Below are 27950 nucleotides of genomic sequence, written 5' to 3' on the forward strand. Positions count from 1 at the left end.
AATCTAGACCCATGGCGAATCAGAACCCCCCGCAGGACACATTTCATGGCCTCCCACTGGGAGAAAGGGGGAGTGGAGTCGTGTTCATGGTCGTGGAGGAAGCCCGAGATGGTGGATTTCAGATCTGCTAGGCAGGCAACGTCTGAGAGCAAGGACTCGTTCAATCTCCACGACCAGGACGACCTGGTCAAGTGGGGTAGGTGTAAGGTGCAGAATACAGGAGCGTGGTCCGACCAGAGAATGCTACCAATTGACGACGAGGACACCCAGGGGAGAGCGTTGTGCTGAACAAGGATATAGTCAAGGCGGCTGTATGTGCCGTGCGGGGGGGAGAAAAAGCTGTAATCACGATCAAGGGGATGTAAAATCCGCCAAGAGTCGGACAGTTGGAGCTGCAATAGGGATCTTTTCACTCGCTTAATAGCAGAGTAAGGTATGGCAGATCGCCCCGAAGAGTTATCCAGCTTCGGGTCAAGGGTAAGGTTAAGATCCCCGCAGAGCACTACAGTCCCCCTGACCAAGGGGAGGGAGAGGTCAATTAAGTTCGTGATAAAATCGACCTGGCCCTGGTTCGGGGCATACACATTAATGAACGTGAAATCGCGGCCACCGATAGACAGGGCCAAAACGATGTATCGGGCAGCAGGGTCAATGGTAGTATGGAGAACAGAGTAGGTTAGGGACTTATGAATGGCGATAGCAACCCCCTTGGACCTAGAGTCCGGATTATTGGCAAAGACCCAGTTAGTGTAGTGTCTATGTTTTATGGCAGGGGCATGTCCGGTTTTAAAGTGGGTTTCCTGAAAGCAAATGAGGTGTACCTTTTTCCTGTGGAAGTGGTGCAGGACCTGGGCTCGCTTCTGAGGAGTATTCAGACCTTTTGCGTTGAAGGAGGCTACGTTGAGGTCCGCCATTTGTGCGGCGGAGCGGGGCTGAGAAAGGAAAAGCCGAGGGTCGACCCTGGGGAAGCGATCCACACACACCCGGCGGCTGAGAGCAGATAAAGGGGGGGAGGGGGGAAGGAGGAGGAGGGGAAGGAAGGGCTGAGAGGGGGGGGGGGGGTTGGGGAAGAAAGTTAGACTGAGAAGGAGAAAAAGAGGAGAAGGGTTAGAAAAGATACTGCTACCTGGTTACATAGGCTACTTAGGGCCGCAGCCGTATATGTAGACGTGCCTATATATATATGTAAATATATGCACCCACATATACGCACAAGAGTAGAAATGCGCAACTGCGTGCAGGGTGCTGCGTAAGTATGTTAACTTGGTATCAGTAATGCAACAAAGAAAAGAAAAGCAGTTATAAAACAACTGCTGCTGTAACTATAACACAAAAATATATAGAGAACCAAAGTCCCAGAGTACTCCGGGCAGGACCTCCACCTATGGGGGGGAAGAGGTAGTTAGACAAGCAATGAGGAAACTCCAGCAAGTGGCTCGTGTGTATCAAAAGGTTGTGGAGCTAGTACCGCAGGCACGTAACAGGGTGCAAGACTATCGGGTTCGGGGGGGCACCTAGGGGGGGTAATGAGAGGGTGAGGCCCCCTAACTAAAGTCAGTAGGCCTGGGAGTCCTCTGAAGGGTGACGTTGTGAGGCTGAACGGCTGCTCGCGGGGCTCCTCAGGCGTCGTCTGGAACGTCTAGAGGAAGGGCTTGTTCTAGGGGCCCTGGAGGTGTTCTCGGGGTGCTGTTGTTGTGGTCTTTTAGTCGGGAAAGAAGACATCGTGGGCCATTCAGGCAGGGTGACGTTCGGCAGGTCCAAGTCCTGGAGGAAGCCGGGCAGGTCATCAGGTGAGCGAAGAGTTAAGGTTCTGTTGCCCCTACGTACAGTGAGGGCGAAGGGGAAGCCCCAGCGGTACGGAATGTTCCTATCCTGCAAAACTGTTAGGAGTGGCTTCAAGGCCGCCCTCTGGGCCAAGGTGTGGCGGGAAAGGTCAGAGTAAAGGAAGATAGGCGTATCCTTGAAGAGCAATCTTCGCCTACGTCTCGCTTTTTGCAGAATGTCCTCCTTAACCGCATAAAAGTGAACCCGGCAAATCACATCACGGGGGCGTAGGTCGTCTGGGTTGGGGGGGCGCAGCGCCCTGTGTACCCGATCCAGTTCAATATGTGCATCAGAGGGCCGGCCCAGGAGGTCGTTGAAAATGGCCGTCACGGTGGGGTAGAGGTCCCCAGGCGCAACAGATTCCGGCAGTCCCCGCACTCGGAGGTTATTTCTCCTATTCCTGTTCTCTATGTCATCGAGATGCTGCTGGAGGGAGAAAAGTTGTTCAGAATGATGGGCCACTACAGACTGCAGGGCTTGCACCGTGGAAGAAGTCGTCTCCTGTGTCTCTTCCACTGATTGCACTCTGGCGGAGACCTTGGAGAGGTCTTGGCGGAACTGTGAGAACTCCTTCTTACATTCCGTGAGCACTTGGTTAGTCAGGTTAGAGAAGTCCTCACGTGTAGGTAAAGAGGACAGCAGGGAGCGTAGGTCTGCCAGGGTTATTGGTCTGGCGGGATCATCCTGCGGGGCTAGGCCACTGGGGTGCAGCTGTGTCCCCGAGTGCTGAGAGGAACAGGTTAGCTGCGTGGGCGTTGCAGACTGGGGGCGGAAGATGGAAGGAGTTGCGTCCATGCTATTGGGGCACTCTGCATTCGGGGGCCGCTGGCCTAAAGGCAGTAGCTGTGGGTGCATGATGAGAGTTGCAGCCGGGGAGCCAGCAGGGGGGCCCGCCTGAAGGGAGGGAGGGGAGCCCCCCCACGAGGACCCTGTAGACCAGTGGGGGGAACCCACCACATGCCCCTGGATGTGGGGGGGCAGGGAATGGGCAGTCACCAGCATGGGGCCTCCATATGCTGGAGGGGGAATAGTCCAGTCCAGGGGGGAGGAGGGTGGTGAGGTGCAGGGGAGCAGTACCTGACAGGCGTCTGCAGGAGGATGCTGGAGGGCCCGCTCCAGCGGGGGGTGGTGGCCATCCGCCGCCAGCAAGTCCAGGAGGGCTCCCGCTGCTTGGGCTGCGGTGTCCGGTGAGCGGGCGGCAGGCACAGGCGGAGGAGCGGAGGCACAGGCAGACTGTGCGGCTGGATCTGTGTCCTGGGAGCGCGCTGGCTGCGCGCGCTGTGATGACACGTGGCATGTGTCCTGTGGGCGGCCATCTTGGAAGCGGTCCGTCGGGCATTCGCGCCGGGACGGAGAGCGGCAAGCGGCGGCTCCAAGCTGTGAGGGAGCCAGGGTGCCAGAGGGAATGGGCAGAGCGGAGTCCTGTGCCATATCGAGGGCAGCAGACTGGGGAGCGGTGTCCGGTCCCGCTGCTGTGCTGGCGGTGATGGCCGTCCGCGGTCCGGGCTGCTGCTGGGACATCTGGGACCGGGTGAAGTACGCGTCTATAGCGTGCTGAGGCGAGGTAGGACGGGTGGGGGGTTTCCCCTTAGCCTTCCTGGACTGTTTAGCCGTTGTCCCCATGAAAATAGGTGCCGGTATGCGGGTAAGGAAGCTGGAGCCGGGCAGGAGCTTAGGAGCAGCACGTCCTCACACTTCCATCGCTAGCCACGCCCCCCGTGTTCGGCTCCATCATTTATTGATAGAAGGCGGGATTCATCAATTGCTTCGTTTAATTGGTTTACACTAACCTCTTTCATAATCAGAACCTCTCAGTGGTGCCTTCAAGTCTTCTCTCGTGCTGCACCAGTTCTCTGAAATGCCCTACCCAAAAATATGAGACTCATTTCCAACACCCACTGTTTCCAACGTACCCCATAATATGCATCTCTACAGGCACGCTTCTGAGATTCTCTAAATCTTGTTTCCTCCTCTGCTCTGAAAGAAATAACACGCTCTCACCTCCTTGGCTCCAGGCCGCTGATCCGGTCCCGATCCAGGTCCAGACTGGCTTAGCGGACCTGACACTGGGATGATCTGTGTATATATTTATATGTCAGTATGTGTATGTCAGTAGTGTTTGTAACACTGGTGTATAGGTGTGTGTTTGTGTATGTCAGTAGTGTCTCAAGTGATTGACAGGTTTGCTCCCAAAGATGTTCTGCAGCAGCTTCTATTAATGCTGGGCTCTAATAAAAGAACCCACCACTAATATCTGCTGCATTTTCTTTTATTTCTGGTTGAGTATTTCTTATTACACTGAGATGATTTCCCTGTGTACAGTCTACTCATGGTGTATACATCTGTACAGCGTATATATGTGTGTGCAGGGGCGTAGCTAATGTCTCCTGGGCCCTGGTGCAAGAGGTCAACTTGCCCCTCCCCCCTTCCTCGACCAAGCGATGCTATTTGTGTGTGTGTGTGTATATATCTCAAGACTGATATTACCAATAATACCAGTATATAGGAAATATTGTCACCATACTGTCACTAACCAAACCCTGAATACTGAGACCAATATTGCCAATAATACCAGTACACAAGGGGGAAATATAACCATCACACCACAACCACTACTATCATCACCATATTGTTACTGACCAAATCCAGTATACTATATCCAATAAAACACAGTACCGGATTACAAGTAACAAATAATACCACCACATACTGACTAACACCACCGCTGCTACTGAATAATCCACTGTACACAGATCACTATCACCTCATCCAGTCATATAGAGGTAGACCCAGCCCTACACAGGTTCTGTACTCCATATACATCACAGTGCAGATATATTTAGTGACTCACAGGGGACGTCTTCTCTGATCGGAGTTCTTCCCTTTTCTTCTTCTCCATCTGTCCTGGGCCGTCATGAAAACTTCTCTGAGCCAAGAATCCACAGAATCTGCCAGAGAAATATATTAGGCTCCTCACTCTGGCACCATCCTCATCTCTATACACACTGCACATCTGTATTGGCCCCTTTACACCCTCATTTAGTGGGTAGGCTGACTCTATGTGACCCCCCTCCTAGTAAATGCCCCCTCTGTGTGGTCCACTATAGTACATGCCCTAGTGCATGCACCCCGTGTAGTCACCCAGATAGATGCCCCCCCATGTTATCCCCCTTATAGATGCCCCCCCATGTTATCCCCCTTATAGATGCCCCCCCATGTTATCCCCCTTATAGATGGGTCCCCCTGTATTCCCCTTATAGATGGTCCCCCATGTATCCCCCTTATAGATGGTCCCCCCCATGGTCCTCCATGTCTGTGAAAAAAAAACAACACAACTCACCTCACAACTCGCTCCCCCACTGTGTCTCTCTCTTCCTGTCCTCCGGTCTGGCTTCCGTCTCTGTCCGTTTCCCGTCCCCGGCAGCACATACATCAGTGATCTCTGTGCGTGCTGGGGATGTTACTTCCGGCACAGGGGAGCTTATTATCGACGCACCCTGCGCCGGAAGTACTTCCCCAGCGCACACAGAGATGACTGATGTATGTGCTGCCGGGGACGGGAAACGGACAGAGACGGGAGCCGCGCGTCAGCCGCGACTGTGGTTGCTACGCCACTGTATGTGTGTATGTCAGTGGCGTATCTGTATATATGTTAATGGTGCCTCTGTGTGTGTATATATGGGGAGGGGGTAGGGGAGCGTACAGGATTCATGGGGCCCCGTGCAGTTTTTTGCTATGGGGCCCCATGAATCCTAACTACAGCCCTGCCCAGACTATGATACCTGGGTGAAGCTAAGTGTCTGAAGTTGAAAGAAAGTCTCTGTGTTCTCCATACACTTGTTTCTGTCCACTACCACAGCTGGTCTGTCCCAGACAGGGAATTGGCTGAGCCAGGCCCTGGCTAAGTTCAGCAGGGATGCAAGATATGTGTCTGTCCTACTCCTCAGAATATCAGAGGAAAACTAAGTGACTGACGCTACACTTTCTCTCCCCAAGTGACTACTTCCTACAGGGTGTGTGAGTGGGGGAGAAGAGTGTGTGCAAAGAAAGGAGTATAGAGATAGATAGGTAGGAAAGAAAGAAGCATCTCCACAGAATCACATAACAAAACCAGTAATCCTGTGCAATACAAAGTTATGAACGCTGACATCTGGTGGTGAAACTCACATACAACCTCATCACCACCTTACTTTAGAGTATAAGGCTTTTGCGACAAGTGTCGGACAAGAAACACCCGTGGTGGGACACCACAAAAGCCCCATATAGCACTGGAGACACAGAAGAGGAAGGTATGTTTTTTACCTTCCTCCCCAGCCTCGGTCCCATAGTCGGGGTAAGCTCTGCTCTGGAGCACCCTTAGGAGCACTGCCGTGTCATTCGGCTGCTCCTTCTAATGATAATTAGTGTGTGGTGCACCCCAGGAGGTGTTATATCGGAGGAACGGCCGGTCACTTGCTCGATGTTGTAGTGAAACACTACTCCTGTGGTGGATGGCCGAGATACAGCCGGACCTTATTATGTTGTCACGTGACGCCAGTGCCTGGAGGGCACACAGGTGTGATGGCACGTCTGCTTTTATTTTGTAAGGCCGTATGTACCCTTTTCCCCTGTGGTCAGTGTCCTGCCAGGTTGCTACCGTGTCCCTTGGGGTTGTGTTGTCACGTATGGCCAGAGTGGTGGAATGACACTCCTGGATAATCGGACCCGCCACCCACAGAAAGGGAAAGTGTCCCAAGGTTCCTGTGTACTGTGTAGGTGGCGGTGAATAATCACTGAGTCTTAAATAAAGTTGAGTTGGTTTACGACTTGTAAATGTGCAGCAGGTAGTACAGAAAGTCTCTGAGATACAATTGACAAAGTTCCGATAAACAATTTACAATAAGACAACCAGATCTGTAGAATAAGTGCAGTGTAGGATATAGACATGTTGGTAGAGTTGTGTTGAAGTAGAATAGCAGAGAGGAGGATGCCGAGAGAGTCTCAACCCATGTAGTAATGTGCTCTGCTGGGATTAGAGAATATGAAGAGAGGTCCCAGCACTCCACGAAGAAAATTTCTAAGCTTTATTTCATATCAAACATTGGTAAAAACAAGTCTCATGTAGAAGCTGCTAGAGGAAACAACGCGTTTCGTGCGCATGCACGCTTAATCATGGCTTAACCAACTACAAGGCGCTTCTACAATGAGCTACTACGTTAAGCCATGATTAAGCGCGCATGCGCACGAAACGCGTTGGTTCCTCAATGAGCATAGTCTGCCCAGCAGTTGACAAAGGCATATGGCCGAAACGCGTTCTGCTGTTCACATTACAATGGTTATGGAACCGAATAAAAGTATGATGATGATGTAAATGGTGAGTGCCGGGATTTTCATACTATAGTGGATACTGTCCTGCTCTGTGACTTCTCCTTGTCCACGGCGTGGGTTGAGGTTATCTTTTGGCTAGTCCTAAGTCTCCTAAGAGGTTTAACACTGCATAGTGCTTGGTGTAGGTACTTGTGAGAAGGTTTGTAACACAGTGTACTGTCCTGCGTCCTACCCATGTGGGGTATGGGCTAAGACTGACCTACTCTCCCTCACTCTTGGGTGACTCACTTCCTATACAGCATGTGGGGTGCGCTGTGATTGGGTGAAAAGAGTGCAACAGAAGAACAGAGAGGAGAGGTGATAGGAAAGAAGAAAGCAGAAATCCTACTGGTGTACAGATTCTTGCAACACATGAACACAATAAGCCTTTGCGATCCTTTAGCTGTGCATCTTCCATATAAACATACATAATACAGCCCCATCTTGTGGCCAACTCTTAAAACTACTTTCACCATAATAAGACCACAAAAAGTACAGACTTTTGCGAAGGGTGTATGTTACAGTAACACCCCTTGTGGGACACCACAAGTGAAAGGGGTGGGCGAGATGACGTAGCAGTGCTCCTAAGGGTGCTCCGGTGCAGAGTTTACCACAACTAACAGCGAGGAACCAAAGCCAAGGAGGAAGGTAAGACACATACCTTCCTCCTCAGCGTCCCCAGCGCTAACCTGTTGATAATTCCCCTTTAATGTGTAAATGTAGCCCCTGTATTGTGTGTATTGGCACTAAACAAATAAATATTCTTATTATGCAGCAGCTAATGTGGATAAGGGGATTTGTAGGCTCTGTCAATGGGTTACTATGCAGCAGTGTCCTGATACCCCTGAAGATGCCAGGAGTCCTGTGAAACACGCATCCAGTGAATACAATTAATACAACGTATGGTAAACATATGACTGGTTTTAAAAGTGAATGTACCAATTCAATTTGCATATTAAGCTTTTCATATGACCTTACATGTGCGGACACACAGGGGGAGATTTATTAAAGGGTGTAAAATTTAGACTGGTGCAAATATGCAAATGAGATCGCTTGGTGCAACAAGGATGGGCAAAGCGCTCCGGTGCACCGATAGTCCCTCTCCTGGGTGACACGCTGAGGCAGAGCCAGGCCGGACTTGATTCAGAAGGGGTGTCCCCCAGGGGTTATTGAGGCTTACAAAAACCTGGACACTCTCTCCCAAAAACAGCACCCCTCTTGTCCCCAGTTTGGGTGTGAGGTTTTGCAGCTTAGTTCTATTGAAGTGAATGGAACTGAAATGTAATACCACACACAACCTGAGGACAGGGGTGGCGCTATTTTGGCAAGAAAGTAGCTGTGTTTTTTCTAATTCTGTGTAAACCCTTTAAGACAAGGCGTCAATAGCAAGTGCAAATCTCGGTGATCTGCACCTGTTTGCTGAGACTTCCCAAGCCTGGATCCATTGTTCAGCCAATTACTGTGACTGATTGTTCCTATCAATCCCCATTTATCCGATAATTGTAGTTAGAGTTCTGTACTTTGTATATAGAGTGGAAAAAGGGTATACACGTTTCATCTCCAACCATTCTTCTTTAAGCCATGCCTAACTTTAGGTCTTCGGAATTTGTATTTAAGTCTTCAATAGTTATCAATCAAACCCCATTGTGTTAGCAAAGAACTCCGAAGGGTAAACTTACATTTACTTTAACTATAAATATGTAGAGTTATAAGAGCCGCCCACATTCCCAAAACAATGACCGTAGTTAAATAGTAACCAGCTATGGGTTTACGGTATGCACATATAAAGGATAAACAATATATATACTAAACCTAAGAGTTCAAGAATAGGTAGAAAGCCCTAAAGTAAGAGGATTTACAAGTTCAAAGTGGCCGTATTACACAGAAATTCCCATCCTTCTTCCTGGGCTTATTAAACAGAAAGCTGTAAAACTGGTTCTAGACTGGGGACGACAATGGTCGACATCACGTCTTCAGTAAGAAAAAAAGTCTACGTAAATGTTGACTGTATGAAGGGGACAGGTAGGAACAGGGATGAAGATAAACCTTTACAAATCAACCCAACGGCAGAAGGGGCCATGTATGGGACTAGAACAGAAGCAATATACAGTACAAGGAGGCACGGGTGACCTTTAAGACACGGCTGACCTTTAACGCCCTTGTCCTTCGTAACGATACTGGAACTTTTTGGAGTCTCAATAAGAAATAATTAGATGAATCGGGATGTCCTCCCACTACATATAAGTAAGATCCTTCTATGCAGATAATAGCTTTCCTCTTTATCATCCTTGTCTTTTGAAAGTCATATCTTTTTCATTCTATCGTTAACGTATCATTCCTTGTTTTTTTATGGAATGAGGCTGGTTTCACGCTGGCTAAAATAAAAAAAAATAAAAAAAAAAGCCATGGCATAGCAAAAGTGCTGGCAGACAGATACTAGCTGGTAGTCAATGGAATTTTATGAAATGCCTTACATACTTTTTTTTTTCTGGTGTTTTTTTGGACTGGTGCCGGTTTTTCCAGCACGTAAAAGGTTTGGTGTTTTTGTTCTGCAAACAGTGGAGTTTTTCTCTCCTATAGAGTTCAAGGTTATTTCTTCTGCTTGTCTCAAAAACGTCAAAGGCAAAAAAAAAAGCCATTCAGACAATAAAGGAGTCAAAAACTCTAGAAAAAAACACCAAGATAACCTTTGGCATTTTCTCTTACTTTTTTGTCTTTAATGTTTTTTTTAATTTTTTTATTTATTTTCAAGGCCAGAAAGACACCACAAAAAACCTGGGTATGGGGGGGGGGGGGGGGGGGCTGAATTTTTTTTGCGACAATATTTTTGGTGTTTTGGTGCAGAACATTTTTTAATTATTTTTGGGGAAGGGTAAAGGAATAGAAAAAAAAATAAAAAAAAATTCCACAGAGTGATCTTGGGGCTTTATTACAGCGTTCATCATGTAGGTTAAATAATATGATAACTGTATAATTTAGGTACTTACAGATGTGGATATATAATTGACTGTGTTTTTCTGTAAAATTATTATTATTTTTTTTTAAATTTTACTTTATTTAATTTTTTTTAGAACCACTATGTGATTATCTGATTGCTGGTACATTACAATACCCCTTTAGAAGAGTGTAGTATTCTAGTTAGCATTTCTTTATTTAAAAAAAACAAAAACACAGGAGGGGAATGGACAAAGAAAAACTATGATGGAAAGATTTTCACCTTTTCTGTGTTTGGACCGACAACTGGTTTCACAGTTATCCAAGATTAAAATAAAAAAAACAAAAACAAAACAAAAACACTCCTACCTTCTTGTAAAAACAGCTCCACCCCTGTCCTCAGGTTGTGTGTGGTATTACAATCCAGCTCCATACGCTGCTTATAGAGCGTGTGAACATAGCCTAACTATGGAACTAAGAAGTAATTCCCTCGGGGAGCAAACTTTTATGGAAATAATGAAAAGATGTTGGGTTTTAGAGGAAATGAAAGTTATCGAGGGGGATAGCCTTAAAAAGTCACTATTATTTTGGAGGTGGGTGTGTGTGTGTGTGGGTGGGTGTGGGTGGGGGTTTGCAGTGATGGTTACGACATTGATATATTTCTTCAATATATTTTTGTTACTATGTTGTGTGGATCAGGGAAATTAAGGAAAAGAAATTCGAGAAGAATACAGGCAATTTACATAGCCGTTCCCACTCTTCACTTCACTGGGTTGTTCAGCAAGAAATATCAGAGGTAGCTGTAAAGCTATTGTATAGGGGAAATGGATATACACGACTACTGTGCTGCTGTGGATACACACGACTGCTGGTTATAGCATCATACTGAAGGAGACAACGTGGAGAGCGGTCGCCTGCTAAGGTAACAGTCTATGGATTCCATGTCATATACTGTATGTGTATCCTAGCCGGCTCGGTTCATCCATCCTATAGCCAGTTCTTACATTATTATATTCTGTAGATACTATTATTCTGGATATTGTGGATACTATTTTTGTGGATACTATTTTTGTGGATACTATTATTGTGGATACTAGCCCCCGTCTGCTTATGCTTATGTTTCCATCTTTGTGGTTATAGTAGATATTGTCCCTTTGTTTTTTTTTGTATACAACAGAAGATGTGGGAACCAGTATAATGATGACAGATTGTTAGTATAGTAATATATAAGGAGAATAGAGACGTGATCCTTCAACGCTTATACAAACTGGGCTGTATTTCAGAATGGTGCACGTGCTTTTTTTTTTCCTGGACTTCAGTTATGATATAGGAGACACAAATATATTACATTATTTTGTATTGTAATTTGTATATATATATATATATATATATATATATATATATATATATATATATATTTATTACACATGTATTCATGTAGTAGACCACAGACAGACCATACTTTTTACTTGCTTCCCAAAGTGTTATGTAATTGATATATAATAGTTAATTACATATCTGTGACAGCTCTGACCCTAAAACATGTAGTAGACAGGATTTGAACATACAGTAAATGACATCCTATGTAATCTGCTTTAAATCAATAGGATGAGTAGTGACATATGAAGGCATTATGGGGTCCAGAGTGTCTGTATACATCATATGCAAGTAACCTGTGCAGAGATCATCCAGGTCATGTACAAACCCAAGGATCATGGAAAGTCAATGGGGCAAACGGAGCACCCCCTGCCGCAGGTAGTACAGGCCGCGGTGGTGTTTAACAGCACCACTAGGGAGGCAATTCCAATGCTATGCGGCACCATCACCGCTGTATAAACTCCTGATTATATGTTATCACAGAATACATGAGAAAAGTGTTCTGCTATAAATTATAGGGATTTTTTTTTTATTTTAATTTTTTTAATTTAAATAAAAATGACAAAGTGTGTGAACGAGCAGAGACTTTCTGAACACAGTGCCAATAAACCTTTACATTATATGGAAATGTACGGCTCAGATCACATAGGGGTTTGCATTGTGTTTTTTCCCCCTTTTAGAACATTAATTTCTAATACTGTAAAATAAGAGAAATGTCACTTATTGCGAGTACAACCTTCTGGAGAGAGCGTCGGAGATACAGGATGAGCTCCATAGAAATGGGGCTGATCTGGGACCCGACATGTTAAATTACGCAGCAGAACTACAGGGTCAAGTTAATACACAATAAAAAAAAAATGTATCGTATAGGAAACGCCAGCCATCAATATGAACAATGGTAAAAATATGCTGGGAGTTGGCGGTAGATAAATTCTAGCTTTTCAATGAGTGACGGCCGCGCTAAGCAGAACAAACATTTACATTGTGTGACTCACTGACAACATTCATGGAAGTCACTCTCTTTGCTTTTCTACTCCATTAATTTCAGACCCGACGAAAACTTCAACCAGACACAACTCTGTTGTTTGCTACCAAAGCCCCTCATCCTCGGTATTAGCTCACCCTCTGTATTGCCCCCCACACGTGCCACTGAAAACAATGGCTGCGCACACTAGAACCCTAGATATAATACACTGGATCCCAAATATAATAGTCGCACCCACTGGGACCCCAAATATAATAGCCCCACACACTGGAACCCCAAATATAATAGCCCCACACACTGGAACCCCAAATATAATAGCCCCACACACTGGAACCCCAAATATAATAGCCCCACACACACATGCCCCTGAAAACAAAGGCTGTGCACACTAGAACCCTATATATAATACACCGGGATCCTAAATATAATAGCACCACACAAGCCCCCTGGAAACAATGGCTCTCGCGTACACTGGGAGCCTAGGTATAACAGCACCACCCACCGGGATCTCAAATATAATAGCCCAACCCACTGGGATCCCAAATATAATAGCCTCACCCACTGGGATCCCAAATATAATAGCCCCACCGACTGGGATCCCAAATATAATAGCCCCACCCACCGGGATCCCAAATATTATAGCCCCACACACAAGCCCCCTGGAAACAATGGCTCTCGCGTACACTGGGAGCCTAGGTATAACAGCACCACCCACCGGGATCTCAAATATAATAGCTCAACCCACTGGGATCCCAAATATAATATCCCCACCCACTGGGATCCCAAATATAATAGCCCCACCCACTGGGATCCCAAATATAATAGCCCCACCCACTGGGATCCCAAATATAATAGCCCCACCCACCAGGATCCCAAATATAATAGCCCCACCCACCGGAATCCCAAATATTATAGCCCCACACACGAGCCCCCTGGAAACAATGGCTCTGTACACTGGGATCCCAAATATAATATATAGCACTGTAACATAAACATAGCGCTACTCACTGTACTCCCTAAATATGTCCCCATACACTGTGCAAATGGTCACGGAGTCCTATGAAGTCAATAATGGCTGCTACTGGGCCCTATAACAATCCTGCCCTCTCCCAGCTCCCACTGGACCAATTCCACCCCTTGTGGTCGGGCCTGGCTACTGGGAAACATTACATTTAGTATGATTACTGCATTACAGAGGAAGCGCCAGCTCTTGATAATTGTATTTCAGCAGCATCTGAAAGGGAACGTATCACCCACATTGTTCTACTGATTATATCCAAACACTGATACAAGTTCTAATTTCTAAGTTTCTATTTTGTAATTTTTAATTTTTTTTTTTTTTACATTTTTTTAACATTAGGGCAGCCACCATTCCTGAGCAGTTTGTAACTACATTTGAAGATATGCTTTACATCAAGCCCCATGGACATTGGCAGCAATAGACAAACACTGCCCCATTGATGTGAATGGTACTGGGCAAACTTCCACAGGGAGGGAGAGGCTGAGCTGTGAGTATGTTCTGTTGTCTTTTCTATCTATTGATGTTACCTTTTGTCACTTTACAGCAGCCTCTTCCTTATCATCACAGACAAAACAGGAAATATGATCTTATTTTTAGGCCTAATGGTAAGGCTGGGTTTGAAAAGCCCCAGTGGATTGAAAACACAAAAAAGCCTATGTTCATACAATGTTGAAATTGAGTGAATGGCCGCCATACGTTTGCTGTTATTTAAAAACAAGGTCGGTTATATGGCGGCCACCCACTCAATTTCAACATTGTGTGAACAGATCCTTTCTGGGTTTTCAATCCTCCTCCTGGTTTTGGTTGCAAAAGACTGACCAAATACTGACTAAAATATACTGTGTGTGAACCCAGCCTAAGAATGAAAACATTTCAACATTTCAGGATTGTTTTTAAATAGAGTAAAAAGAAAAATTTTAAAAAAGCACCAATAAAAAATCAAAATAAAGTTTAACATGAAACTTGATGTAGACAATATATATTTTTTTTTTTTTTAGTATAACATATTCCCTTTAAAGACATTGATACAACTGAATGTAGGGAGGACTGAGTGAAACTGAAGGCCTTATTACACGAAACGATTACACTGGTCAACCAGTTTTCAAAAGTTGTTTGGTTTAGAAATAAAATTATCCATTTCTTAATGATTTTTTATGTGCTGAATTCAAATATCACAAGGAAAAAATGTGAATTGGCTCTAGTTTCTATGATATGGAAGAGTTCTCATGTTACTGTTTTGTGAGTTGTATAGAATACAGTATAATAGCCGACAGATTTATTACTTCTGCAATCATAAGGAAGCAAGGTTACTGTTCATAAACTTTTGAAATCTATTCATAGGAAACTTAGTTCTATCTGAAATCAACTACAATGTACAGGCATAACCAAGAATTTTTACAAATTAATTATGTTTATTGAACTTTGGAATGTAGGTCCTTATCAATGGCTTCTCGGTGCATTTACACCTGTCTTTTGTATTCATACATGGGATTGTCTCCGATAACTGTCCAACAGTATTCTGCAAGCATTGATGGGTTCCATTTACCCTGATACCTTAGGGTCCTATTCCACGGGCCGAACAGGGCCCGATCAACGATGTAAACGAGCAGCGATCTGCTAGATCGCCACTCGTTTACTGGGCCTATTCCACGGCCCGATGATCGTTGAGCGAGGGCTGCACGGATATCGTTACCGATGTCCTTGCAGCCCTTGCACCATACATTACCTGCAGGTCTTCTCCTCCGCGCTGTCTTCATCCCCGGGTCCCGCGCGCTCTATCTTCAGAACGGCCGGTCAGCTGACAGGCCACACTCAGCCAATCACAGGCCGCGGCAGTCCCGGCTTGTGATTGGCTGAGCGCTCCGTCAGCTGACCGGCCATTCTGAAGAAAGAGCGCGCGGGACCCGGGGAGGAAGACAGCGCAGAGGAGAAGCCCTGCAGGTAATGTATGCCTCTGCTGCTTGTCAAATCGTCGGTCGCCCGCCACGCACCACTATTCAACCGTAGCGATGCGCGGTGGGGGAACGATGATTTTAGGTCTGGCCCTAAATGAACGATCAGCCGATGACACGATCATCGGCTGATCGTTCTCTCTATTTCACCGAACAATAATCGGCCAAATCGGGCCAAATGGGGCCGATCTGGCCGATTATCGTTACTGTGGAATAGGGCCCTTAGGCTAGGTTCACACTGCGTTTTTGCAATCCGTTTTTTTTATCCGTTTTTGGCAAAAAACGAATGAAAAACAGATGCATTTGTGTGCATCTGTTTTGATCCGTTTTTCCATTGATTCCATTATAAAAAAAACAAAAAAACGAATCAAAACGGATCCTTTTTTTTAACGGACACAAAAGTAGTGTTGAAACTACTTTTGTGTCCGTTAAAAAAAAAAAAAAAAAAAAAAAAAAAACTTTTTTTTTTTTTTATAATGGAAGTCAATGGAAAAGCAGATCAAAACGGATGCGGATTTCGCAAAAAACGGATGAAAAACACGGATAGCAAAAAGGCAGAGTGAACCTAGCCTTATACCATAACTATTGGTTAGGGATGGTCCGAACAGAGTTCGTACGGAGTTTGTACGAACCCGAACCATCCGCAGTGATTACCGCTGTCTGCCCGCTCCGTGCAGCGGGCGGATCCAGCGGGAGGAATGCCTGGAAAACTGGGATACAGCCATAGCCATAGGCTGTATCCCGGTATTCTAGGCGGTCCTCCCGCTGTATCCGCCCGCTGCACGGAGCGGGCAGACAACGGGAATCCGATGCCGAGCGTTCGGGTTCAGTCGAACCCAAACTTCGGCGGGTTCGGACCATCCCTACTATTGGTCATTCTAAGATGATGCAAAATACCAGTTGATGATGCAATACTGATGATGCAAACTTTTCCTAGTATTGTATCACAGACTGTGAAAAGTATAGAAAGTACGTCTGTGAAAATTAGAGCCAATTTCAAAATTTGAACATCATTTTTGATCTCAGCACCCCAAAATTAGTTAAATTCAACTGTTTTCATGTCGAAACCTTTTTGGCTGTTGACCAGTGTTTTCGGCCATATTCAGCCGTTTCGGACAATAATCGTCTAGTGTAATAGAAGACAACGATCAGCCGACATGAATGAGGTTGGCTGATCGTTGTCTTTCAACATGTTAAAAGACAAAAAACTAAGATAGCAACAGTCTGCTGCCATCGCTCTGTGGAATAGGACCGCTATCTTCTATGGGCTGCCCGGACGATCTAGCGATCACCCGGGCAGCCCCCTCCTGCTCTTACCCGCTCACTGCTGAGGCGTGTAATAGCACCAGCAGCGAGCGGAGAACGAGGCACAAGCGAGCGCTAACAGCTCCATCACCCCATGTAATTGGGGCTGTACTCTTCTTGGTCCCCCCAAACCATCGATGTAAACAGTTCTCCCTTTTCTAGCAAAAGATGTTCTTCAGCAGATTAGATGTGAGGTAAGAATTAAAAATAAAAAAAAACCTTATACAGTAGAGATACAACCAACTATAAGGTGACATTCCCAACGACACGTGATATGTGCAGTGTCATGTATATAGAAGCTCTCAGAAGTAAGGAAGGGGAACTCCACGTGTCAGCAATGACTGATGCCTGAAGTGACTCCTTTTGAAAGACACTATCATTTATTCAGCAGGGGGCGTCCCATGCAGTGATGAGGTGGAGACAATCTCCAACATGCTGTTATACCACAGTATCCCTAAAGATCCTTGCGGCAATAACAACAGAGTTGAAAAGGAGAGGGGGACGAACTAGGGAGCTGGAGACAAAACTAAAGAACTTCTTTCAGTGTCTTTTCAGGGTAGAATCACATGAAAGCACACCAAAGCCTGTACTATTATTTAGTTATATATCTTGGGGTAAGTTTGAGGCCTCTGCTGGGCCACCTCTGACTGCCTGACTAGTGATAGTACATACATACTGCATTGATCCCTATGAGCAATCAAGTGACTGCTCTTACAAGTTACCTAGGGTGACCACATTAGTGTATATAATGTATATGGCTCAGTTTTAAAGGGTAAAGAGCAAAAAAACAAAAATGCACGAATTAAAATTTGCAGCCATTTTCTAGGATTGATGTCCTGAATGCCCTCAATCCACTTGCAAACACCATCCTCTTATTCTCAGATTTAAAAAGGGGAACATTTTATCCAACCCAATGCAGGTCGGACATGGAGCCGTTGTCCATAGCAACCAGGTTCCACTTTTTAGGGCCCTCATAGAAAATAAACAGAGCAGCTGATCAGCTTTGTCTCTTGCACAAATGTCGCCACTAAATGAACACACACACATATACATATATATATATATATATATATATATATATACAGTGGTACCTTGGTTTAAGAGTAACTTGGTTTAAGAGCGTTTTGCAAGAAGAGCTCACAGTTTTTCAAAATTGTGACTTGGTTTAAGAGCATTGCTTTGGATTAAGAGCTCCTGGTATTGGGTGGGAGCGTGAGTGGGGGAGGGGCATGGTCTGCATAGCGGGGTCTACAGCACAGTACTCTGACCCAGGAAGTCTCCCTCACCTTCCAATTTATAGCAGATCCACTTCAGGTTGGGGCTTACATCAGGGGACAGGACTGTGGAGGTAATCTCTTTATAGCTGTAACCCCTCTCTCCCCGGACAGAGAGTGCTGCTATACTGTGTCCACATCTGCCCTGCTCATTCCTTTATACTCCCTGCAGTCTCTGTCAGTCCTTGTGTTTCCCATCCTCTCCATTACTGCTATAATGTGCTTGCACTCACACTCAGCTATACACACTGCTGCTATAATGTGCTTGCGCTCACACTCAGCTATACACACTGCTGCTATAATGTGCTTGCGCTCACACTCAGCTATACACACTGCTGCTATAATGTGCTTGCGCTCACACTCAGCTATACACACTGCTGCTATAATGTGCTTGCGCTCACACTCAGCTATACACACTGCTGCTATAATGTGCTTGCGCTCACACTCAGCTATACACACTGCTGCTATAATGTGCTTGCGCTCACACTCAGCTATACACACTGCTGCTATAATGTGCTTGCACTCACACTCAGCTATACACACTGCTGCTATAATGTGCTTGCACTCACACTCCGCTATACACACTGCTGCTATAATGTGCTTGCACTCACACTCAGCTATACACACTGCTGCTATAATGTGCTTGCACTCACACTCAGCTATACACACTGCTGCTATAATGTGCTTGCACTCACACTCAGCTATACACACTGCTGCTATAATGATTATAAAATGATTTTTGGGGGTGTGGAACCAATTGTCTACATTTCAATGATTTCTTATGGAAAAATTTGCTTTGGTATAAGAGTGGATTTGGATTACAAGCACGGTCCCGGAACGAATTATGCTCGTAATCCACCACTGTATATATATATATATTTTATTTTTTATTTTTTTTCTTGCAGGGAGCTGATCCGTTTCCTTCCCTACGGCAAGATTAAGACGTGCATAGTACAGGTGTGTATTTGTCTCCATATTACAGACTGCAATTGTGCAATTGACAACATGCCAGGAGGATACTTCTGCCTACACCATTTTGATGAAGCCAAAACTAAGATTACGGCCACGTGCGGCAGAATATCCGCACCCAATTGTATTGGCGAGGCCAAACATATGGCTGTAAGAGATGTATCTTATAGTAAGGTTCTCTTTGTGGCCCATAGCAACCAATCACAGGTCAGATTTCATTTTACCAGAGCAGTGTAAGAAATAAAAGCTGAGCTGTGATTGGTTGATATTATCATGATTTATCATGAGTTCAGTAGGCTAGCACTTTCGCTGTCACCTGACCACAATGAATTATTATGATGCAGGGAGTCCCATAAGAGATGTGTTCATACAGCATACGTACCGTATATCACGGACACATGAATGCAGCATCAGAGGCCGTACAAGTACAAACTTACCTCTCACCATACCCGCGGTGAGTGGCGAGGCCGGCCTCGAGACCCCAGTCCTCACAACCCGCACACTAAGCACAGAGAAACAACAACAACACATGGATTGGAAAAATTCAGACTCACAAAGTGTAATTGAAAAAATATCAAACCATATTTATTAACGTAAATGCAAAGGACAAACATCTAAAAATCAGTTAAAGTGACTCTGTACCCACAATCTGACCCCCCCCCCCCCCAAACCACTTGTACCATCAGATAGCTGCTTTTAATCCAAGATCTGTCCTGGGGTCCGTTCGGCAGGTGATGCAGTTATTGTCCCAAAAAACAACTTTTAAACTTGCAGCCCCGTGCCCAAAGGGAGTCACTGTGCCCTAACTTTGTACCACCCCTCCGTCCCTCCTCCCTACCCTCTTCATCATTAGGAATGCCACTGGAACATTTTCTCCTGTCTTAACATTGCACAGGTGCCTTAACAATCCAGCCCATGTGCTGTGCTGACACAGGTGGGGAATAGGAGACAATCTGCCTGGAGCATTCCTAATGATGAGGAGGGTGGGGAGGAGAGGGTGTGGCAGCCTAATGCATACACAATCTAGGCTACGGCTGTTGGGCACAGGGCTGCCAGTTTACAAGTTGTTTTTTAGGACAATAACTGCATCACCTGCCAAACGGACCCCAGGACAGATCTTGGATTAAAATCAGCTATCCGAAGGTACAAGTGGTTTTGGGGGGTCAGATTGTGGGTACAGAGTCACTTTAAAAACATCAATATATATATCCTATTACTGGTTCAAATACAGCCTTACAAATGATCAAAAAATATAGCCTTACAACTATAGTTGTTCAAATACAGCAATAAATATCTCAAATTCATAATGTAATAATATTAATATCAAAAAGTACACAAGAAGAACAGCCATAAAGTGCAAGTACTAAAGCTTAAAGCGTAACTGTCATATTTTTTTTTATTGCAGAAATCAGTAGTCTAAGCGATTTTAAGAAATTCTGTAATAGGTTTCATCAGCCAAAAAAGCCTCCTTCTGTGCTCAAGAAGCAATTTCCCAGCCTCCCCCCCTGACTTCTTATCTGTGCATTATCAGGCAAACACGTCTTCATTACAGAGAAGCCAGTGAAGACGGGTTCTGCTCTCTCCATTGTAAGCCTATGGAGGGGGGAGGGGCTGAGGGAGATGAAGGAGCAGGAAGAGGTGACATGAAGGTCCGCTGTTTGTAGACTCTCTGGGCACCTAAACCGCAGGATTCTGGGGTCAGAAAGGTCAGTGCTTATCTATGAACTTACTGAGAGAAGATTGCAGGGTGTTGTGCTGTGCAGAACTGCTCCGTGCTCAGTCACTCCTAACAGCCCCTCCCCTCTCCATAGCCACATAATGGAGACAGAAATCCTGCTTCTTCTGATGTGAGGGGGGAGGCTGGGAGATTGCTTTTTCAGTACAGAAGGAAACTTTTTTAGTACATAAAACCTATTACAGAGTTTCTTAAAATCGCTTGTACTGTTGATATTTAATGTTTTCAGAAAAATGACCCTGAAATGACAATTACGCTTTAATGATCAAAATACAATAGTCAGCTTTACACATTAAAGGAGAAGTCCGGCGAAAATTATTTTTTTATATGTTATTACTTATGGAAAGTTATACAATTTTCTAATGTACATTAATTATGGGAAATGCTCATATACTGCTATTTCCCTTAATTTAGTGTATCAGGAAGTGTTAGAATTATCTCTGAAGCAGTGACGTCACGACCAACGGTGTAATTCCTATGGAGTGTCCAGCAGGGGGCGCTCTATATATAGAAGTCAATGAGTACTATTGACTTCTATATATAGTGCGCCCCTGCTGGACACTCCATAGGAATTACAGTGTATGTAATGTAATGCACTGTACTGTTGTGACTTTATGAATACATTTATGGAATACTTTGGGGAGCAAGTGTCCTTGCTCCCCAAAGTATCCCATAAATGTATTCAATGAATACATTTGCAGGGCACCGAGCAGGGAGGGAGAGAGGTGCCATCTACCTCCCCCCTCCTTGCTCGGTGCTGGGAACATATACAAAGCACTACTCCCCCATTATCTGCAGATAATGGGGGAGTAGTACCTTTTGCTATCCCTATCACCGCCCTCCCCCTCCTCCTCCCGGCATCAAACTTACGATCGCGCCGCTGATTCCCCGCCGCCCGCGCCGCTCCTAACTACCCGCCCGCTCGCTCGCCCGCCCCGTTCCTGGCCGCCGCTCTCTGCTCATGCCGGCCGCGTCAGCCCACCCCCACCCCGGCCGGGGACACCAGGAAGCGCCGTGCTCCCGGCCGGGGTGGGGGTGGGCTGACGCGGCCGGCATGAGCAGAGAGCGGCGGCCAGGAACGGGGCGGGCGAGCGAGCGGGCGGGCGGGTAGTTAGGAGCGGCGCGGGCGGCGGGAAATCAGCGGCGCGATCGTAAGTTTGATACCGGGAGGAGGAGGAGGAGGGGGAGCGGCGGGGGGCATGAATAGCAGCCCCTGTGTGAGCGGCGGCGGCGCAGGCGGTGATAGGGATAGCAAAAGGTACTACTCCCCCATTATCTGCAGATAATGGGGGAGTAGTACTTTGTATATGTTCCCAGCACCGAGCAGGGAGGGGGGAGGTAGATGGCACCTCTCTCCCTCCCTGCTCGGTGCCCAGGAAATGTATTCATTGAATACATTTATGGGATACTTTGGGGAGCAAGGACACTTGCTCCCCAAAGTATTCCATAAATGTATTCATAAAGTCCCAACAGTACAGTGCATAACATTACATTACATACACTGTAATTCCTATGGAGTGTCCAGCAGGGGCGCACTATATATAGAAGTCAATGGTACTCATTGACTTCTATATATAGAGCGCCCCCTGCTGGACACTCCATAGGAATTACACCGTTGGTCGTGACGTCACTGCTTCAGAGATAATTCTAACACTTCCTGATACACTAAATTAAGGGAAATAGCAGTATATGAGCATTTCCCATAATTAATGTACATTAGAAAATTGTATAACTTTCCATAAGTAATAACATATAAAAAATAATTTTCGCCGGACTTCTCCTTTAAGCTTTAGTACTTGCACTTTATGGCTGTTCTTCTTGTGTACTTTTTGATATTAATATTATTACATTATGAATTTGAGACATTTATTGCTGTATTTGCACAACTATATCTGTGATAATTTGTAAGGCTGTCACTTTATTTATTGGTTGAGATCGGCCAGGTTTTACTGTGTTACATTTGAACCAGTGATGGAATATCATATATATTGGTGTTTTTAAGTGTTTGTCCTTTGCCTTTAGGTCAATAAATATGGTTTGATTTTTTTTCAATGATACTTTGTGAGGTGCAGTCTGAATCTTTCCAACCCACATGTTTCTCTGTGCCCCGGAGTGGACACGTCACGATGGCTGATAGACTGGCCACTCAGCCAGTCAGTGACTGGGGCAGGAGAGGTGAGTTTGTACTTGTTATTTAATTCCCCCTATCTCTGCCAGATTTTCAAAACAGCGGGACTTCTTTTTTAAAGGGATTATCCAGCGCTACAAAAACATGGCTATTTTCTTTCAGAGAAAGCCCCACTCTTGTCTCCAGTTAGGGTGCAGGTTTTGCTGCTCTGTTCCATTGAAGTGAATGGAGCTTAATTGCAAACCGCACCTGACCTGGAGACAAGAGTCGTGTTGTCTCTGAAAGAAAGTGGCCATGTTTTTGTAGCACTGGATAACCCCTTTAAGTATGCCTTTCTTTAGGCCATTTCCTGTGCTTAGTATTTCCAATGATTAAAGAGCAGGTGTTTTTTTAAACAACTTCACATCAACAGTGGCTTAAAAAAAGATGCCCATTTTTTTCTGGCTGTCAATAACGCAGCCTTAGGTCTTATTCACACGCTCTGTCAAAATCAGTCCCCATTGATATATTCTATAGGGCTATTTACACTTGCCAGAGTTTTACAGATCTGCAATCCATACAGCAAGAAAAAAAAAAAAAAAAAAGGACACGGCCTAGTACAGAGGGGTCACATTCGTGGTCACCTGTGGGATGCAATGTGACACAATCTACACCACACGTGTCAAACTCCGGCCCTACAGCTGTTACAAAACTACAATTCCCATCATGCCTGGATAGTCCATGGGATTTGTAGTTTTGCAACAGCTGGAGGGTCTGAGTTTGACACCCCTGAATTCCCCTGAATTCTTGGCAATTTTTGGTAGATAAGGGTCCTCGTACATACACACAGATATCTGACAGATTATTGAAGCTAAAGCCAGGAACGGACTATAAACAGAGAACAGGTCATAAAGGAAAGACTGAGATTTCTCCTTTTTTCAAATCCATTCCTGGCTTTGGCTTCAAAAATCTGTCAGATAATTTGTGTGTGTGTGTAAAAGAATGGTGTGTTTACACAGACAGATTTTTAACCCCTAGACAACTTAGGACGTACGGGTACACCACAGCCGCCTGTCACCAGATGACCCTGGACGTACCTGTATGCCGAGTAACCATTGTGCTATGAAGTGGAGAACTTTTACATGCAATCAATAGCATAACATTGATCAGTGTAATCTGTGATCTTCTCATAGAGCCTGACAGAGACAGAATGTAAAAGAAGATTGAAGATCAGACTGCACAGACTTAAAGGGGTTATCCAGCGCTACAAAAACATGGCCACTTTCCCTCTACTGTTGTCTCCAGATTGGGTGGGGTTTTAAAACTCAGTTCCATTGAAGTAAATGGAGCTTAATTGCAAACTGCACCTGAACTGAAGACAACAGTAGGGAGAAAAGTGGCCATGTTTTTGTAGCGCTGGATAACCCCTTTAAGGAGAATTCTTTCTGCAGTCTAGGAAAGCGATCGGGACCCCTGCAATCACACTGCGGGGGTCCCAATCGTTAAGTGGCAGGAGATGCTCCTGTTACTTACACTTGAGCGTTGCAGCAATTGCGCACTTTTACCGTAAAGTGCACAACGTAAACACGGGAACAGAAAGTTACAAAAGATACAAAATTGCATATTTTTTTTTCAAATTTCCCCCAATAAATAATATTTTTAGGGTTCCGTCATACATTTCATGGTGGATCGAGGCATTGTTACAAAAAACACTTTGAAATCTTGGGGGGGCTTACATGGCCCTGTAGATGGAGAAATAAAAGCACTATAGCTATTAGAAGGCGAGGAGGAAAAGGTAAAACCCAGAAATGAAAATTGGCGCCTGGTCATTAAAGTGACTGTATCACCAGGCCCAGGCAGAAGCACTGGAAGCGGGCCGACCCACCCCCAGTGGGAAGAAACCCCCGCCCCTCTATGATATGGCACCATTCATTCTAATGGGGCTGTGTCATAGAGGGGCGGGGGTTTCCAACCACTGGGGGTGGGTTGGCCCACCTCCAGTGCTTCAGCCCAGGCCTGATGGTACATTCACTTTAAGGCCATATTGGGCCAGGTCATGAAGGGGTTAAAGCCAAAGCCAGAAACAGACTATAAACAGAAAACAGGTCAAAGGAAAGACTGAGATTTCTCCTCTTTTACAATCCATTCCTGGCTTTGGCTTCTAAAATCTGTCAGATGTGTCTGTGTAAGCACACCATTATAATCTTATTCACCTGAATGCTGTCCGCCGCAATATATGCACACACTACATAAACAAAAGCATTCAGGTCAAGGCCGAAGATATAAAACAGCACTAAAGGCTCAAAAACAGCCAATCTGGTGATCGTCCCTATAAAACCTGATCCAGTGATCCATAAACACACTGAACGACCGCTGCGTGTATGTAATTCTGCCGGCCGCTTAACCCCTTCTGATGCCGCCCGCCTCCCGCTCCGCTCTGTATACATACCTCCTCGCTCCACGGGGTCCCGGCGACCTGCTCTCGCGCCCGGCCAATCAGTGTGTTGCCGGGCGGGAGAGCAGGACGCTGGGACCCCGTGGAGCGAGGAGGTATGTATACAGAGCGGAGCGGGAGGCGGGCGGCATCAGAAGGGGTTAAGCGGCCGGCAGAATTACATACACGCAGCGGTCATTCAGTAGTGACAGTGATCTGCCAGGACGCTGCGAGTCGGTACGTGTGAAGCTACCCTTACAAGGTTTTACTATGACTATGGAATTTTTACAAGTATCAGACTCCAACGATGGAACGGCTTGGTGGTAAACCTGGCAAGGCAATAGAAAAAAAAATGAACAAAACCAAGGCCGGGTTCACATAGCGTTTGGTGTTTCAAAGGTTCAATAAATTGATTTTTTTTAGCTGTATACAAACATGTGGCCAATGGAAAACAGATCCCGCTACATGGCACAGCAGCATCCATATACATTTTTTTACTTTTCGACAGTATCATACATATACATTGAACATTCACAAAAATGTTGTGTGAACCTAGCCTGACACACAACAAGTGCAAGGTAACAGTAACAGTATACATACACACATGCAGTATGGCAGCATTAGTACCTGGTGGAGCTGGACACTTTGCAGCAGTCCTGAAGGTTTTGCAGGGAGGCCTCATGGGATCACCTGACTCCTCACAGGTGCAGCAGTAGCTGCCATTACTGCATGGAACCTGCCTGCTTACCATTGGGTCTCTCTGCGATGGAAATGTTTTTCTGATGCCCGGGCGGTAGCATTAGCTGCTATTATCTGGTAAAGCTGATGTGTTTTTTTTTTCTCACTGTTTGGTAGCAGGAATACCATTCAGTTCTGCATTGTGTCTTCGCAATAACAAATGTAGAGATGTGGTTTGAAATGCATCTTATTGCACCATTGCTGCAGCTGTCGGGGCCTCCTTATTAATATCCTCTAGATGTTTACACTTCACAAGGTTAAAAATTTCAAGTTTTTCATCTATTTTTGCATGGAAAAACACCATTTTTTTAGGCGTGAAATACTGACCAAAATCAGTAGTAAAAGGGCCCTGCCTCTTAAGGCTATGTTCACACTTTGAAATAACACTTTTTTTTTTACATAGCCTAATACTTTTCTGCAGCTTGCCCCAACACAGTCTTTTATACTTCCCCTTGGGGGACATCCCTAGCGGCAGATGCGCACGTCCACAGAAACACGTCCGTGCACAGATGCTGTTCTGCATACTGAACTTAGGAGCTCCCAGTATTATGATTAACTATGATGTCGGGGGCTCCAATACTGTTTGAGACCATAATAACACGCTGAATGCGGGCAATAAATAACGACCGTTGTTGCAGTTTGCAACAACGGCCACTATTTATTGCCAGCATGCAATTTCACTAGCGTGTATAGAACAACGGCCATTGTGTATACACTACTGTATAACTGACAGTTCTATTTTGTGAGGCCACTATTCAGTGGCCGCACGAGTTACCCTGTTCTCAAAATGTAAAGTAAGACTTTACTGTAGCATCGGCTGGGTGATCATCTGCCGGGTCAAACAAAGGCAGATCTCCACAAACTGCTGCGTGGCTGTGTCAGTACATTAGTGCGAACTTTAAGGGTGTGTTCACACGTAACGGATCCGGAGCGGATCCCTGCCCTGTACGCTCTCTAGGCAGACAAACTCTCAGTGGGATGCACATCCCGCAGTGAATATGTCATCAGCCCACCAGGTTAACCCCCCCCGCTGGCCGCCGGAGCGTATACTTCACCTGCTCCCCTCTCCGACTCGCTTTGGGGCTCCCAACGTCTTCACATCCCGCTTAGCCAATCAGTGCGCTGCGGCGGGGCAGCGCACTGATTGGCCAAGTAGGACGCGCTGAGAACCCCCGAAGCAAGCCGGAGCGTGGAGAAGGTGACGTATACGATGCGGCGGGGGATTAACCGGGCGGGCTGCTGACATACAGCGGGATGTGCATCTCGCTTCGAGTTTGTCTGCCCATAGAGTGTACAGGGCAGGGATCCGCAGCGGATATCGCTGCCAATTCGCAGTTAAAAATCCGCTGCGGATCTGTTACGTGTGAAGGCACCCTTAAACTGTTTAGGCACTCATAATCATGATGCTGGGAGTTCCCAGGTACAGTCTGCAGAACACCTTCTGTGTACAGACAGAATTTTACGGACGTGTGAATGACCCCTAATCACGGCCGATGCCAGATAAGCGTTGAATTCTATTCTGCTCCTGGGAACTCGGGTATCCATAACTATAAAGATGCTAAGACCCTAATGCACACAACCCCTATTCTGATCTATTCGTAGCCGTGAGACTGCAGTAAGGTGAGCTATAACCCCTTAAACCCGGGTAGGCATAATGAAGACACGACACAGGTTAAATCTTTGCTGGATGGTGGTCGGCCACAGCTTTTATTAACTTACTTCTCCAAGTAATTATAAGGCACTTAACTTCAACTTGCAGATAACAAGAAGAAGAGGTGTGCCGGCCGCTGGACTCCCAACGGGCACATCGTTCTTACTGGCTAAACCATAACTGCTCCATAACTTTAAATCCACCAAAGCCGCCAGCTGAGAAATAGTTTAGAACACAGAAGACATATGAACATCATACGACAATATATATAGATTTATTTATTTTTTTTACAACAAAG

General features: G+C 45.6%; 1 protein-coding gene across 13 annotated transcripts in view; it reads left to right on the forward strand.

The window, feature by feature from the left end:
* The window catches only part of LOC138766342 (uncharacterized), a 113371-nt gene that overhangs the window by 66114 nt on the left and 19307 nt on the right, over window positions 1-27950 (forward strand). For 5 of the 13 annotated variants that reach the window (XM_069943885.1, XM_069943887.1, XM_069943888.1 and 2 more), the window contains exons 3-4: window positions 13827-13974; window positions 18924-18975. The gene's annotated coding sequence lies outside the window, so the exon portion shown is untranslated. Of the gene's footprint in view, window positions 1-9397; window positions 9415-10795; window positions 11027-11709; window positions 11860-13826; window positions 13979-18923; window positions 18976-27950 lie in introns of those variants that run through there. The other 8 variants (XM_069943894.1, XM_069943898.1, XM_069943893.1 and 5 more) reach the window with 6 other exon arrangements.

Source organism: Dendropsophus ebraccatus, chromosome 10, assembly GCF_027789765.1.
Source record: "Dendropsophus ebraccatus isolate aDenEbr1 chromosome 10, aDenEbr1.pat, whole genome shotgun sequence".
In the NCBI taxonomy this organism is placed as follows: Eukaryota; Metazoa; Chordata; class Amphibia; order Anura; family Hylidae; genus Dendropsophus; species Dendropsophus ebraccatus.